Source organism: Ptychodera flava, chromosome 8 (assembly GCF_041260155.1).
Source record: "Ptychodera flava strain L36383 chromosome 8, AS_Pfla_20210202, whole genome shotgun sequence".
Lineage (NCBI taxonomy): Eukaryota > Metazoa > Hemichordata > Enteropneusta > Ptychoderidae > Ptychodera > Ptychodera flava.
In genome coordinates, this window is record NC_091935.1 from 14,423,233 (window position 1) to 14,439,656 (window position 16,424).

The following is a 16,424-nucleotide window of genomic DNA, read 5'->3' on the forward strand; positions in this document are numbered from 1 at the left end:
GTGTGTCTATGTTTGTTTGTGTGTGTTTGTGTTTATGTTTTTTTAATGAAAAAAACAGCAAAAAGCTGTTTTGTTTATAATTGTCAATAAATAGCAGTTTATTTATTTGTTTGTTTATATGTATTTCCAATGGTTAGGGTTAGGCTTAGACTGGTAATATAGAGGGAGTGACTTAGCCTAACCCTAACCATCGGAAATACATATAAATAAACAAACAAATAAATAAAGAAACTGCTCTTTATTGACAAATTTAAACAAAACAGCTTTTCGCTGTTATTTTATTAAAATAACAAACAAAACCAAACAGACACACATACATAAGGAGGAACAGCTCCCTGTGATCATCGGTGTATTGCCCAATGCAAGTGCTAACCCGCAGCCTACATGCTCAGACGCTGCCGGATATGAAATCCAATAGATTAAAACTTGATGCATGGAGCTGCCTTGCCGTCGTCAAAGGCAGCCAACAAGACTATCCGTGCAAAAAGCGATTTCTCTGCGGGCAATATTTTTCATTATCAGCGAGCTGGTGAGCAGTTGTAGTTTCTCCTTGGAAATCGCATTTGACTGCTAAATGGGCAACTTTGGAGTATGTTTCCGGGAGTTGACCGATGGGCAAGAGAAACTCAGATTAAGACAAAGAAATGACAATGGGAACTAAAAACTGTTGAGGAGAGGGCGCAGAGAGTAGTTTTCTGGGTATTTAGAAGATGGCGAAAGGGGAAAGGTTTTGAATCGTAGAGGGGACAGTAGTTACGAGCAGCTATAATTTTCCCCTCCAAACGTTATTTTCACGATACGTTTGAAGAGTATAAGCTTATAAACATATGAAAACACCTATTTTTACAATTTCGAAATTCAGCTGGTTTGCTTCCCGGTGTCGTATTATAAGCTTATATTATTACAAAGTGAAAAACTTAAGAGCGGGTAATAGCTGCCAGTGACAAAAAGTCGAAACGAAACAAAGTCAAACAAGAAGAGGAAAGTAATGTGATTTATTGTATCACTTAGGCCTAAAAGGAAACAGTTGTCGGAACTGCGCCTGTGCGAGTTTCTTGTTTAAAAACAATATAGGCCTATTTCGTGCACGATATCTAGATGCACCTCATCATCATAGCTGCAACATTTAAATTATACGATGTAGATTATGACAGACATATTTTAACTTTTTTCAATCACCATCGTACCTTGGATATAGGGCCTATATATACAGTGTTTAGATTGGTCGTACAGGTCCCATACGACCTTTGAGCGCAGTTCCGCCGACTGCATTGTGCCAGCTGCCAGAATCGCGGACCACAAAACCTTTTAACATGTAAGTCGCCATGCTTTTAATTGCTTTTGAAGACAAATGTTACATTTTTAATTTACGACAACTTTTCACGTCTCATTATTTCGTACTAAAATATTTTGTTCGATGACCGAATTTGAGTCTTGGCATTAGCCTACGCCGAGCGCGATACCTTTTCTGCATGCTAGTTGTGTAGTTTCAAATGAGACAAACATACAGATGACTGGAATTACATACTTGAACCAACACTAAGATAGGTACATATTCAACGTAAAAGACCGGGGGAGTAGTGTTCAGCAATCCAGTCAGTCATGCCGTATGATCAAGGCCAGGCATCAAAAGAAGAACACGCAAACAACGCCATCGATATCAATAATCAAGAGCTACAGACGACAGGCGTGATATCGATAGGAGAGTATCAAGATCACAGCCAATCACCAGTCGTTGAACCCGTCACATGATTACCCTCAAACGATCTAAGGCACTTCTCAGTGCACCGCGTTTACGAGTCTCAACAATCAGAGCATCTGGGTCAACGGAGCGCGGAGGGAGAAGACAGCACGTAGAAATCTCTCTTTTTCGCGCATCTTCGCGAATCCAAGAAGGTGAGTGGTAGCAAATCGTCACGATGTAACGACCAACCGCATGTTTCGTGTCAGAAATTCGAGTGTCATCAAAGAATTCAGCCGTTGATGCGGTGACATTTCACTTTTCCGCCTCGGGGGTCGTGTTCCACCAATCCGTTATATGTTGTGTGTATGTGATGTGTTTTCCATGACTTCATGACACGCAAATTACATGGTGTTAACGAACTCACGTCGTACGTCAGCTGTAACAGACGCCGTGCTTTTGGTTTATCACTGACCGTAACATCGTTCTCTCTGAAACGGTCTGCTTTGTAAGTATGACGGGTTTTGCGAGTGAAAGGGTTTCTGAAAATCAAATAGCCAAAATAACAATTCAGCACTGCACGCCGAATGCACAATACTCACGCTGTGCTGTCGAAAAGTGAACTACATGTCTACCAAGTCTTACTCATGAGAGGAAATTTATATAGTACGGGTCCACACTTGGCATTTTCTTCCTGTTGTGTTTAAAATGAACGTACTTGGGAATGCCGTGTTGCCTTCGTCGAATTGCAATCACGGTCACTCCTTGCTGCGCCAGATGTATGCGATATGCTGCATCTCGATTTGCTCTGTATTTTGTTCAAGCGTGCGTGTGTGGAGAGAGAGAGAGAGAGAGAGAGAGAGAGAGAGAGAGAGAGAGAGAGAGAGATTTCTCAAAGGGAATCTTCTTTACAAAAGAGACTACAAGACTAGCAGTTTTGTTTTATGCTCGTCTCAGTGAAATCATGTGCAAAATACATCGAAGAAAATCATCACAATAGAGAATGTTATGGGAAATCGGCTACAGGAACACGGAAATAGCTTGTATTTCAGACACATAATACCACAGTCGTTTGGAGAGCTATTCAGCGCTGGTACTATTCGCCCCATAGACGAGTGTACAGAAGCGAGAAATACCCCAAGTCAGGAAATGAATTGGCTATTTCGTATAGGGATTGTGCCACCATGTCATCTTCGACGTTCGATTTTACCGTGAAAAGTAGCAAAATTCATCTATCATGTAACCGTCGACCGTTCCCTATCATTCTCAAAATTCATACCTGGTACTTGATTTGCTTCACAAACGCTCGTTTCATGTGATTTTCGGCCGAATTCGACAGACACGTCGCTAAAACATAAGCGTGAGCAACATTCCGGTCACCTTACAGTGGACGTTGGGCACCTCCACTTTACTGACGTTAGCGCCGCGTACCATGAGGGGTGAGCTGGAAGGTTGTTCATGCCTTATGTTTTGGCGACGTGTCTTCTGAACTGGGCCGAAAATCACACGAAAATTCATACCTGATACTTCATCTGCTTACAAAACGCTCATTTCCCGTGATTTTCGGCCGAGTTCGAGAGACACCTGGCCAAAACATAAGCGTGAGCAACATTCCAGTCATCCCTCATGGGTAGGCGGCGCCAACGTCAGTAAAGTGGAGGTACCCAAGAGGTGACCGGAATGTTGCTCACCCCCAGGTTTTGGCGAGGTGTCTGTCGAATTCGGCCGAAAATCACACGAAACAAGCGTTTTTGAATCAGATAAAGTATCAGGTATGAACTTTTAGAATGATAGGGAATGATCGACGGTTGCATGATAGATGAACTTGCTAATTTTCACAGTGAAATCGGACACGGAATGTTACATGGCGCGGTTTTTATAGCCATTCTGTTTCCTGACTTGGGGTATTTCTTGCTTCTGTATACTCGTCTATATGGGGCGAATAGTCCCAGAGCTGAATAGCTCTCGAGCGACTGTGATAATACATTTTGAGTTGGTAAAATGTGAATTCAGGCTGCCATGACAAGTTCTTAGACACATACAGTAGGTAATATTTTTTATGAATGACTAAGCTCTGGACTTCAAACCACCATATCAATTTGACTGGTGTTTGACTAGTTTTTGAAAACTTTAATTAACGTTGCTACTCTTAAACATGAAAAGTAAACTTTTATCATTGATATATATTATAATCAATATTGCAAAGGAAATAATCCATTGCCCCTGTCTGAGTGATCACATTGATTTATTAGACAAGTGGAACAATCATTCACATGCAGATTGCCCAATGTTGGCAGAATTTTTTGACCAACTCCGCATGTATGCCACTGAAAATTGTGTCATTCAGTTTTATCTACCGCTGTTTATAGTAAATCCTGACGACGTGGAGTCATTAGTGCTGTATGCCGTCATGCTTTTGTGCTGCAGCCAGTATAAAAGGAGTAATGACGCACGGTATTAGGAGCATATGATAGTAATTGTAGCTATTCCTTGGGAAGTGTATGTTGCAATGACTATAAGTGAATATTATTCACAAGGGCTATTAATGGAAGATTTAATGAAACCGTAATCTCTCCTTTCTGGTAGCCTACAACTGCCTTTTGTTACAGTCATCTGCTGTCAGCCTGTTGTCATGGCAACATCACTCCCACTCTGTGTTTTATTCAAATATACACAAATCATTCTTCTTCCTGTACATGTATATTCTATCAAACGCTACTAGTGAGTCACGGATGGATGTTTGGAATGTATAATCGCCAGTCTACATCAATGCATTTTACAATGAAAATAATTTAAGGCCTCATGTCTGTAATTGTCTTTTGTATGTGTAAGAAGTGCTCATTGGATGCCTTGAAGCTAACAAAAAACCTTTTCATAAATATTTCTAGTTGAGTTCTTTGAACAGCAATTAAAATTGACCTTTTTTCGATAATTTTAGGGGTCGTGTCGTGTGAATAGTTGGTGACAGGAGAGAAATGGTAGTAAAGGTGCATTCCTTATGACATAGTTCAGACATTGAGAAATTTTGATTTCGAAAATGTCTGAAATTGGTTTTCAAGACACCCTGTGAGAAATGTAGTGAAACACTTTGATGAAACATGTTTTGTAGTGTTAATGACAGCACTTTGATATACTTACCTAAAGGTTGATCAATCATCTGATTCAGTTTGCTTTAATCGGGGTTGTTTACGTAAAATTGATCAAGTATCTTAGAAAAGAAATTTTATATCAAGTACCTTGGAAATTCAATAAAATAGTTCTTGCTTCATTCATCCATGAAGGAAATTGGAAGGAAATAATGGAGAAGCATGTCCGCAGAAAATGTGTGAGCAGAAGAAAAATAGCTGTGTGATATTGAGTTCCTGTCAAAGTATGAAATATCTTAATTCACTATCAACCAAAACTAAACTGATCTTAGGCCTGTTATTGTCAATATCGGTAGTACACTGAATGTATTAGAAAATCTGTTGAAATGCTTTATTCATCTTTGTTATTAAAGTGTTCCCTACGTGTACTCTACTGCACAGATTCTATGATAACACAGGAATTCATTTTAGTAAGAGAAGAGATACTTCTTCAGTAACTTTTTCGGTAACCGATTTCTTTGAATATGAAACGGTAAACAGTTGATTTTGTTAACCACCTATGTGTACATAGCCTAAGGAACTGAGAGAATTGTATTTATCTCTATGGAAACAGTGGATTATTTGCACAGTTTGGCTGACTTATTTATTGTTGTTTCACATTACTGGTCATTCAATTTCACACCATAGTCAAATACCCTGTAGTCATGTTGTTGACTTTTAATTTAGTTTAAGATTTCAGCTGACAATCACACATTCATGAAAAATGTCCACTTTCATCTCAAATCCATTTACGTTTCAAGGTTATTGTCACAAGCCAGATCAATTACAGCTTTACTTGCTGCCTACCAAGCCGTTGTCACAGAAACAGAAATGAAATGAGTGTCCCTAAGGCGCTGGTACACAATTCCGACAAATACATTCAAGTGAAGTTCAAACAAGTTCCTCATGAAATGATGTCAAATTCAAATGCAGGAAATAGGGCTGACAGTGTGAGATAGAGGCAATGTTTAGAGAGTGATCCGTTCTAGACATTACAAGCCATTTGGTGATTCATAATATTTGTATCCAAGAAGATGTGAAGATTTACAAGAGTATGAAAGGATTATACAAATTTGGCCTGGTTTAAAAAGCCTGAACTAGCATTGGACTAGATTGCAAGGAAAAAATATGCTGATATAAATTTAGTCCTTTGTGATCTCTGATCTGTCAAAGTTGAAAATTGCAGGCTTTAATAAAATTGTAACATTTGTGCGGTTCATGCTTTTTGTACACCTTTTACACGTAAGAAGGGCTAATGACTGTTTTCGCCATCAGAGACAACTTCAACATATCTTCACCGATCATAGCTTTATCTTTCAATGACAAATCTGAGCTGCTGTCAAATCCATGATTTACCATTCTTTGTGATATCATATAGTGTGCTGTCTTGTCCCTTGATGTTCCATCTATCTCCATCATTCCAGATGGAAATTGGGCATGTGGTTTCTTCTCTGCCCCAATTGACCACCATATATGTTTTGAGTATTGTGATGGCATTGAGGTTTTGCCAACATCGACTGTGCAGGGCGATAAACAGGGCCGATGTTACACATTCTCACACAGAAATCCAGGCCCCGACTTGGATCCAGCATCCACCGTAGACACCTACTTCTGACAGGATGTGATAGTCCATGATACAAATAACTTATTTAAAGTAGCAGATCAATATCTTCATATAATATGTGCGCATCTGTGTAACTTTTATTTCTAGCTCATATTCACCTCTTGTACCACAGATTTTATCATTATATACCAACTTCTATCCTGTCTATACTGTTGAGGATCTGTTTCCAAGTGGGAATGGTAGAAGAATGTTGCTATTTATTTTATTGCAATTTCATTGTTCGTGGCATGGAATGCATATTTTGGATGTCTTTAGAGGAACAAGGTTTCATGTTATGCTTTGTGTGGTGCCACAAAGCCATCTCCGACCGAGCAAACTGATCTGATTGTGTTGCAGAGAGTATGTTTCTAATCCAATTTGTCTGATACTGCAAATGTTGATTAGAGGTGGCGGTAATTCATGCATCATTGGTGAACTGTGAATGGAATCTCTTTGCTTGACTGCCACAGCTACATGTATGTCAACTATAGGTATTGAATGCAGTTCTCCACTGCCTCAGATATTTTACTTTCAAAACACAATCAAGCCAACAGAAAATTCAGTGTGATACATATATTTATTGTTGGCACTTCCATATCTTAGAGCCCTTTCCCTTGCCCACCCCTTGTGATTATCAAGTTGTTTTTCTGTTTGCTCTGTAGAGGGCTGGTCCCGGATGCAAGTCAAATCAGTCATTTAAATTTTACATCCTTGTTTGGACTCAATCTTGATCAGATTTGTTTGTTTGATTTTGACCTTGTGTACAAACTGATAAATAAAAAAAAGTACTTCTAATCAGTATTCCTAAGGCCTTATTGTCAGACAGCTTTATATAATGTTCATGCTCATGAGGTGTTTAATGATGAAATAATGAATTGCGTCGATGTGGTCTGTAATTACCAGATGCAATCAACCTATCAGATACCAATTAAATAATGGTTTAGATGGCTGTATATTGTCTTTCACTTCATCAAATTCCAGTCATTCACAATTGAAGGGAAAAAAAACCACTGTGATGGATAGTTTAACATGGCCCACTCAGTTTTTGATCTGTTCATGGAGTGTATACAATTTTAATATTTATTATAGATTAGGTTGTATGTTTACATGCAAGTGATGTGGAAACCTTGGAATCTACGATTACATAATTTTATATCTTTGTAATGTGTAACCATGTCTATTTACCCTGAGGTATTGTGGTTATCTTTCCATTCAAACAAATCAGTCACACTATCTTTGTGTACATTGTCTGAATTGGGAACAAATTGGATTACCGTGAGCCCATTTAAGTGGTAAATGTTAGTAGGCTTCTCAGAATACACTTAGTATAGACAGAGTGATGACTCGCTGCTTGTTGGTGTCTAGCGAAAATTGCTGTAGGTAAAATACATTACAGACGTGACACAGGGTGACACTCAGGTCGAATGGTGAGTGCATTTACTTTTAAAATTTAGAGTGCTTGATAGAGTTTGAAAGATACAATCTGTTTGTGCATGATTTCATTTTAACCCAGTAGTTCGTTTTGCAGATATATGTATTGTGTGACTCCGGTGAATGAAGCATTTCAGCTATTTGCAAAGTCTTTCAATTTATTGAAGAACATTTTTGTGACATAAAAACTGATTTGGAAAGGTAAAAGTCTGGCTAGTCAATCTTTATAATAGTCTTTAAATTGAAAGAGAGATTGTTGTTTTATGGAAATCAGTTTTACCCCCATACTAGATGTCTTTGTTAGTCCCCACGGACAAAGTCCGGGGGGACTTATAGGTTTGGTCATGTCTGTGCGTGCATGCGTCAGTGTGTGTGTCCGTGCGTCCGTTCACGCAGATATCTCAGAGATGCCTGGAGCGATTTCATTCAAACTTGGTACAAGGATTACTTCTTATGTCATACAGATGCACATTGATTTGTTTTGTGATACGATCCAATATGGCTGCCAGGCGGCCATTTTATTACGATTTTTTCATGTACAGAGCCATTACTCAGGCATGTTTCAACCGATTTTATTCAAAGTTGGTACAAGGACATTGACCAATGACATAGAGACGCACGTCAATTTGTTTTGTGATACGATCCAATATGGCTGCCGTGCGGCCATTTTGTTACAATTTTTTCATGTACAGAGCCATAACTCAGGCATATCTCAACCGATTTTATTCAAACTTGGTACAAGGACATTGACCAATGTCAAACATATGCACTTTAATTTGTTTTGTGATACAATCCAATATGGCCGCCAGGCGGCCATTTTATTACGATTTTTACATGTACAGAGCCATAACTCAGGCATGTTTCAACCGGTTTTATTCAAAGTTGGTACAAGGACATTGACTAATGTCATATATATGCATGTCAATTTGTTTTGTGATACGATCCAATATGGCTGCCGTGTGGCCATTTTGTTACAATTGTTTCATGTACATAGCCGTAACTCAGACATGTATCAACTGATTTTATTCAAACTGGGTACAAGGACATTGACCTATGTCATACATATGCATGTCAATTTGTTTTGTGATACAATCCAATATGGCCGCAAGGCAGCCATTTATTACGATTTTTTCATATACAGAGCCATTACTCAAGCATGTTTCAACTGATTTTATTCAAAGTTGGTACAAGGACATTGACTAATGTCATACACATGCACATTGATTTGTTTTGTGATACGGTCCAATATGGCCGCCATGTGGCCATTTTGTTACGTTTTTTTCATGTCCGGAACCATAACTCAGACATGTATCAAGTGAATTTATTCAAAAGTTTTTATCACAGACCTAATGAAGAGGACTCTATCCTCTCTGAGGACCTGTAATCAAAGTACCCATTAACAAGTGGGGACTGTGTCATCAACGATGACTTGTTATAGATGTTTGGTGAATTCTGTTTTGTCATATCACTAGAAGGTATCTATTTAAAAAAATGTTTGACTTCTCAGAAAATCTTATCATTTTAAACTGCAAATCAATTTTTCTATCTTTCAACCATAATTTAATTTGTAACTGAATTTCATACTATTGCCTTATTTTACTTTTATATGGACGCTCAAGTCCGAAATAAAGATATAATGAAATAAAATCAAATCCCTGCAGTATTTTGGGACAGGATACACAAAAATTGATTTGCATCCTGTAGTTTTAGTCAATATCATGATCTGTATCACGATTCAGCATTTCTGAATGAGTTTCCATGGTAACTTCTTTTTCATTTTGGTGCAGAGGCTTCTCTTTCAGTTTTACATCTGTTTGTACAATCACAGTAACCTGTAATGGTTGGTGAAATGTTTTGTAAAATACTCGTATGTATTGCAAAACAGGGTATAATACTAGATCAGCAACTTCGTTGTACTTCAATGTGACAGCCAGAGGTACCACAGGTAAAGGCAGACAGCCCATTGTAGAGATATGTGACTTGTTGTATAATGTGAGTTAGCCAGGCAGTGTATTTTGACACCATGTAATAACATGAGTTTAGTCAAGGAATTCAAAATATAATCTGATACAAGCATGCTTGCTTTCGGTATGTGTTTATCAACACAAAGCTACATGGTTCCTGCAGTGCTTCATACCCCATGTAATTAAGTTTCCAAATTCATTTAATACTAACAGATTGCTTGAATGGATAGAATGATCAAGTATGTGGTATGAAAGTCTGGTTGTACCTGTACAAAGTACATGCACTCGAGTCGTGTGACCCACTTCCCTGTTTCATTCTAGATTTATTTGTATGCTTTTTTTCCGTTTTATGCTCATCACACTGATTTATAATATTGGAGAATTGTACACAGTGTAAACTATCATAGAAGTAGCTTGTTACGGTGTACTTTTTGCTAATGGTTGTTACTTGGTTACAGTCTTTGAAGCTAGCACTTAGTAAGTCACGCCATCAGTTTTCTTTTTGGTGCCTGATTTAAAGTTCAGTTGTAAAATTAAAAGGGAACTGCATATTTAATGGTGGAATGATTTAACATTGGAAATTATGAATCAAAGTTAGCCTGATAACAGAAATGAATATACATCGTAAACATGGTAAATGTAGTACTTGTCATTTCATCAATCATGTACATTCTAACTTAAGTTCTGTCTTTGAGGGGTGCCAACTGTAACCATAGGTGTTCATGCGTAAAATTTTGATTTTATTATAATTGTATTTGAAACAACATTAAAATGATGAGGGAGAGAGAATTGTTTATATACCTTTGCCTTCCTGGTATGATTTGAAAAATTTATTCTCCTGCCAATTAGTTTCACTCCCCCCCCCCCTTTTTTGGGGGGTGTCACAATTAATAATACTGGTCATGCCCTTTCTCTATTAAACAAATTCAAAACTTGCCTGATACAACCAAAGTCCTCCCTTCTACACCCCCTTAAACAGGATAATAAAATTTCCCCACCCTATAAGGTGCCCATCTGCCCATTTCCTATCTTATGACAAGAGGATACAGAAAAATTGCCGACCCACCAAGAAATTGCTTGCTTACAGCTTTTATCATGAACAGCTTTGTTGAATACACCAGTATTTATCCCAAGAATTGCTGTCTTCGGTGATAATTCCAGTGACAGTGATTTGGTGTTCAGACAAATTTCTTTCTAAATTTGTTTCAGGTCCTTGTTACATGTAATATACCAGGATTTGTAATACTTGATCTAGCTGCCATATTATGAAGAATCAGAGAGCATTACTACTGGTGGTTTCCTTTTAGATGTTCTTAGCCAGATTAGTAATTTCATTCAACCAAAAAGACAAAATACAAAAAAGGTCACTTGTTGCAGCAAGCAGTAAGGATGAGTCTCACCGCAGACTTTGCCAAGAATGTGTCGGTAGCCAACTTAGACAGGAACACATCTAGCCTCTTTGAGATTGCACGGAAACCTCGCACCACAGGATCTAGCTATGTCTCTCTTAGCTGTGAGCCAAGTCATGATGGTGACTTCCACAGAAAACATCCCAAAATGCAGTATGAAAACTCTTATCGAATGGAACCAAGCAAAGGTAAGATTAAAATTTTAGTTTTTTTTTAAATTTATTTAATCAATTCATTTATTTATTTTTTATAAAAATTAAACTTGGAGTATAAAAGCTTGTACCATATTGAACGAAGGTATCAAGGTAAAAGTAAATTTTCAATGTTAGTTATTGATCTTTGATGTGAATATGTTTATATTATATTCATTTATCACTTTCTTATTATTCACTTTCTCCTACATATTGCATTTGGTTCAGCCAGGCCTTATCAAAGGGCACACACAAATAGACGTGAAACATACAATTATATGCATATAGTGTTTCAGAGCCAATGTCAAAATTTTAATGGCTTTACATTGTAATGGCAGTCAATTTCCAAGTGCTGAATAGCCTTTAATGCAAAAGATGATCAGTTCAACTGATTGTTACTCATTACATTGCAAAGTCAAGGCCACATAATAAATCGCTGTTGCAAGCTGTGGTATGCAAATTCTGTTTCATAGCTGGCTTTTTTGTTAGACATTGAATTTCCTGTTCATTACAGATTTATCAGTGACAGAGTTGAGCCTGTGATGCAGGCAGTATTGGAAGAAAATTTACGCGACGAGCACTATGACGGTGAGAGATCTTCCCTTCTCAGTAAAACCATATCTCAAGAAATCAAACTCAGGGTCAAGGAATTACATTATGAAAGATTCAAGGTGAGTGTGTTGAGCAAAGTGACCTTGAAAATTAATACTTAAATGTTTGATGTAATTTCCATTTTTTTAGTATTTTGAATGTTGTCTGTAATTAATATAGTGTACCACCAAGCAGTGAGTTTCAGTCGCTGCAAAGTGAATTATCAGAAAAATATCGAAGTCACTGCCTCTGTAAAATTATATTGATATGCACCATGGGGACAGATTTTCAGACTCTCAAATTTTCACAAGTCATTTCTGATCTTCTACTTGTTGGGCTCATTTTAATGCTCTTGGAGTAAGAAAAAATTTCAGTGTCTTACTTTTTTGGAAATCAAAAAGTTTATATTTCCCAAAAGAATTTACACCAGTAAATCTCAGGAAATTTGTTTCTCTGGTACCAAACTTTGCATGGTGACCCCTGATTTTATTCTTGATACAGTAAGAGTATGGTTTAAAGTCTCATTGGGAAGGTTTGAGCAAAAGTCTCACGTTCAAGGCGCGTACCATGCATACGACCTTAGGGTGATTATGGTGCATTGAAGAAACAAAGATTATTTGAATGTTGCCAATGATAGGTGAAAATGCACCAAAAATCCTTGGATAGTAATGGATCAGAAAAGCATGATACAAGGCGAAGTTTTAATCCTTTCACTACCGTATCTTCGTTTTTCTACATGGTTTTCGATAGGTTTGTTGAATCTTGATATAGGGAAATGGGGCCTGGGTTAAGGCTGAAGTAATCTGAGATTTAAGATTCCAAGTTTCATTCTCAGGGCTATGAGTATAGGTTTCTAGTGTGACACTCAGTTCTCAAAATAATTCATCACCGACTGCCATGCCTATCTGCCGTTCCATGCTATCACTGCACAGATTGAACACAATTCACCTCACACGAAGTTTTTGTGTCAATTTTCTGAACTTAATCAAAAGTTGCTTTTGCGTGTCATTATCACTTTACCATAAACTAGCAAAGCCTTTATCCTTCATTTTATTTCAGATTGTCTGCACTGTCAGTATCGGGGAAAAGAAAAACCAATGTGTGAGATTTGGCAGTAGATGTGTGTGGGACGCAGAGAGAGATAACTACGCCACCGCCACCTTTGCTAACTCTTCTCTCTTTGCAATTGCAGTCATATACGCTTTGTATTACGAATGATTCACCCTTTTACATAGTATTTTCATAAAATTGTCATGGTTTTTTTTATCCCTTTGTTAAGTATCATATTTACAATTTATTGTACACTGTTACCTTGTAATACTGCCATCAGCAGGTTGCTGATTTGATTTCACAGTGTCTGTGAAGAATGCATTCAAAATTTGAAATGGTATGAAATCAAAAGTAGTCAAATTGTCATTTTTTCACAAAATATCTAATTTGACCTCGATCGATCAATGAAAAACTGCCACCCTAGTATGTATGAATTCTGTTCTTTTGTAGCAACGTACCAGTGTACCTACAGTAAATGGTTTATTATCTGATCAAATATATACTGTATCCCATGTAAAAACACTGATGCCTGACCACACTGCCATATATGAATCTGGTGATCAAAATCTTTCTATGAATATATTCTGTGTGGAATTACCATGAAGACATTGGTCTGAAATATCACATTGGTGAAGTCACTGCCAACTTTTTGTTACACTCTAGGACTTTGTAGTCAACTTTTCTTTTCAATTTTCAGTAAATGCGTTCTGTAGATTTATTACAAAGTTTTCAGCCATTTACAGACCTATTTGACAGGTTGTACCGGAAAATGCCAAGTCCAATCTTAGATATTTTTTAACTTTTTTCAAACACAAAAGTGAAAGATTGTATCGTGAGAGTTGGAATGTATAGTTTTAGGTATCTACAAAAGTAACATAGCTATTTGTAAGGCAGATGAGATCCAGGATACATAAAGTGCACACCAAGTTCTATTTTGTGAACATATATCACAAATATTTTAACCCACCTCTGTATTTTCCACGTTGGTAATTATTGATGTAAGAAGGGAAGTGATCCCATCAGTATTGTATTATTCAACTATTGAAGTCAGCTTCTACTGGTTTCTGTATTTTTTTGAAATTTCTACTTTCGATGTTTTCAATTTTGTAGTGCACAAGCTTAATACATAATTTCAAATATAGGCTGCCTCTACAAGTCATTGCCTTTAAGCATCTCTTTGCATGAAAGCATTTTTATTGTCCAAAGAACTTGAGAGTGTATTCTTAAATCCTTGTTGGGAACTGTGAGAAACAGATCAACCATTATAGATAACTATGTACAGTTTTAAGTAAAGTAAAATTAACTTTACATGCCACTACTGCCAATGGGCAAAAAATTATTCTAATGTTCACAAGCATCTCGCATGAATTGTTCTCTTTGCAGACTTTCACTTTTAATTGAAACAACTGATTCTTTACAACTTTTCAATTCAGCTTTTTAATTGTTTTTGCATATGTATGTGCAATTGCCAATGCTGAATTCAATCGTATACAACTCCAGCCAGTCTTCGGACTGCATAATGCATGGTATTTATCAATAAATGTATTCAAATGTTGACTATACATAGCTGACTGCAGTATTTATTTACACCGTGGTGCGAAGCACCAAAGGTGTCCTATGTCGCCACAATGTCTGTGTGTGTGTCCGTCTGTCCGTCCGTCTGTCCGTCCGTCCGTCTGTCCGTCCGTCTGTCCGTCCGTCCGTCTGTCCGTCCGTCCGTAGACAGATTTTGTTCCACTCATAACTTAAGAACCCTTAGGTCCAATGTCATGCAATTTGGTATTTGGTATTATCATGATGAGACTTAGATCTGATTAGATTTTGGTGGGTGTGGCTTATTAATTAATTGCTCATTTGCATATTTTATGACTTTTTTCGTTCACGCAGATATCTCAGAGACGCCTGGAGCGATTTCGTTCAAACTTGGTAAAAGGATAGTACTCTACCTCATACAGATGCATGTTGATTTGTTTCACAATGCGATCAAATTTGGCCGTGTTAGAGGACTTTTTAGTTTTCACCTCCATAGACTCCCATGTATAAGGCAGTCCATAGACTCCCATGTATAAGGCAGTCCATAGACTCCCATGTATAAGGCAGTCCATAGACTCCCATGTATAAGGCAGTCCATAGACTCCCATGTATAAGGCAGTCCATAGACTCCCATGTATAAGGAAGTCCATAGACTCCCATGTATAAGGCAGTCCATAGACTCCCATGTATAAGGCAGTCCGATGACTCCCATGTATAAGGCAGTCCATAGACTCCCATGTATAAGGAAGTCCATAGACTCCCATGTATAAGGCAGTCCATAGACTCCCATGTATAAGGCAGTCCATAGACTCCCATGTATAAGGCCAAGAAAAATAAAAATTTAGTTTCTCATCGTATTCATATTGCAAAAAGGATGCAGTGACACAGTTTTTAGTCCCCACAGATAAAGTCCAGGGGCTCATAGATTGGGTCATGTCAGTCCGTTAGTCCATCCATGTGAGTCCATCCGTTCATGCAGATATCTCAGACGCTTTGACAAAATGTCACGTGATCTTTGACCTCAAATATACATATTTGTCCATAACTCCGTAACCACAAGTGCTAAACCTTTCATATATGGTATGATGGGACACCCTATGATGCCACATATTGTACCTCATTAATTATGTGCATATCTAATTTTGAGCAAGCCAACAGAGCTAGAGGTCTGATTTTTGGTATATATGGATAACTTCGCAATACAATTTTTTTGACAAAATGTCATGTGACCTTGGTGACCTTTGACCTCAAATATACATATTTGTCCATAACTCAGTAATCACTAATGCTACACCCTTCATATTTGGTATGATGGGACACCTTATGACGCCACATATTGTTCCTCATTAATTATGTGCATATCTAATTTTGAGCAAGCCAATAGAGCCAGAGGTCTGATTTTTGGTATGTACGGATAACTTAGCAATGCTATTTTTTTGACAAAATGTCACGTGACCTCAATTACCTTTGACCTCAAATATACATATTTGTGCATAACTCAGTAACCACAAGTGCTACACTCTTCATATTTGGTATGATGGGACACCTTATGACGCCACATATTGTACCTCATTAATTATGCACATATCTAATTTTGAGCGAGCCAATAGAGCTAGAGGTCTGATTTTTGGTATATAGGGATAACTTAGCAATACAATTATTTTGACAAAATGTCACGTGACCTCGGTGACCTTTGACCTCAAATATACATATTTGTCCATAACTCAGTAACCACAAGTGCTACACCCTTCATATTTGGTATGATGGGACACCTTATGACGCCACATATTGTACCTCATTATTATGCACATATCTAATTTTGAGCGAGCCAATAGAGCTAGAGGTC

At 37.6% G+C, this 16,424-nt stretch overlaps 1 long non-coding RNA gene across 1 annotated transcript; it reads left to right on the forward strand.

The window, feature by feature from the left end:
- Nucleotides 1-1,744: 1,744 nt before the first annotated feature.
- LOC139138569 (uncharacterized) lies at nucleotides 1,745-14,607 on the forward strand. The gene is made up of 4 exons (XR_011553637.1): nucleotides 1,745-1,896; nucleotides 11,014-11,401; nucleotides 11,919-12,075; nucleotides 13,055-14,607. It is a non-coding gene; the product is annotated as an uncharacterized lncRNA (long non-coding RNA).
- The last annotated feature ends 1,817 nt before the right edge of the window (nucleotides 14,608-16,424 follow it).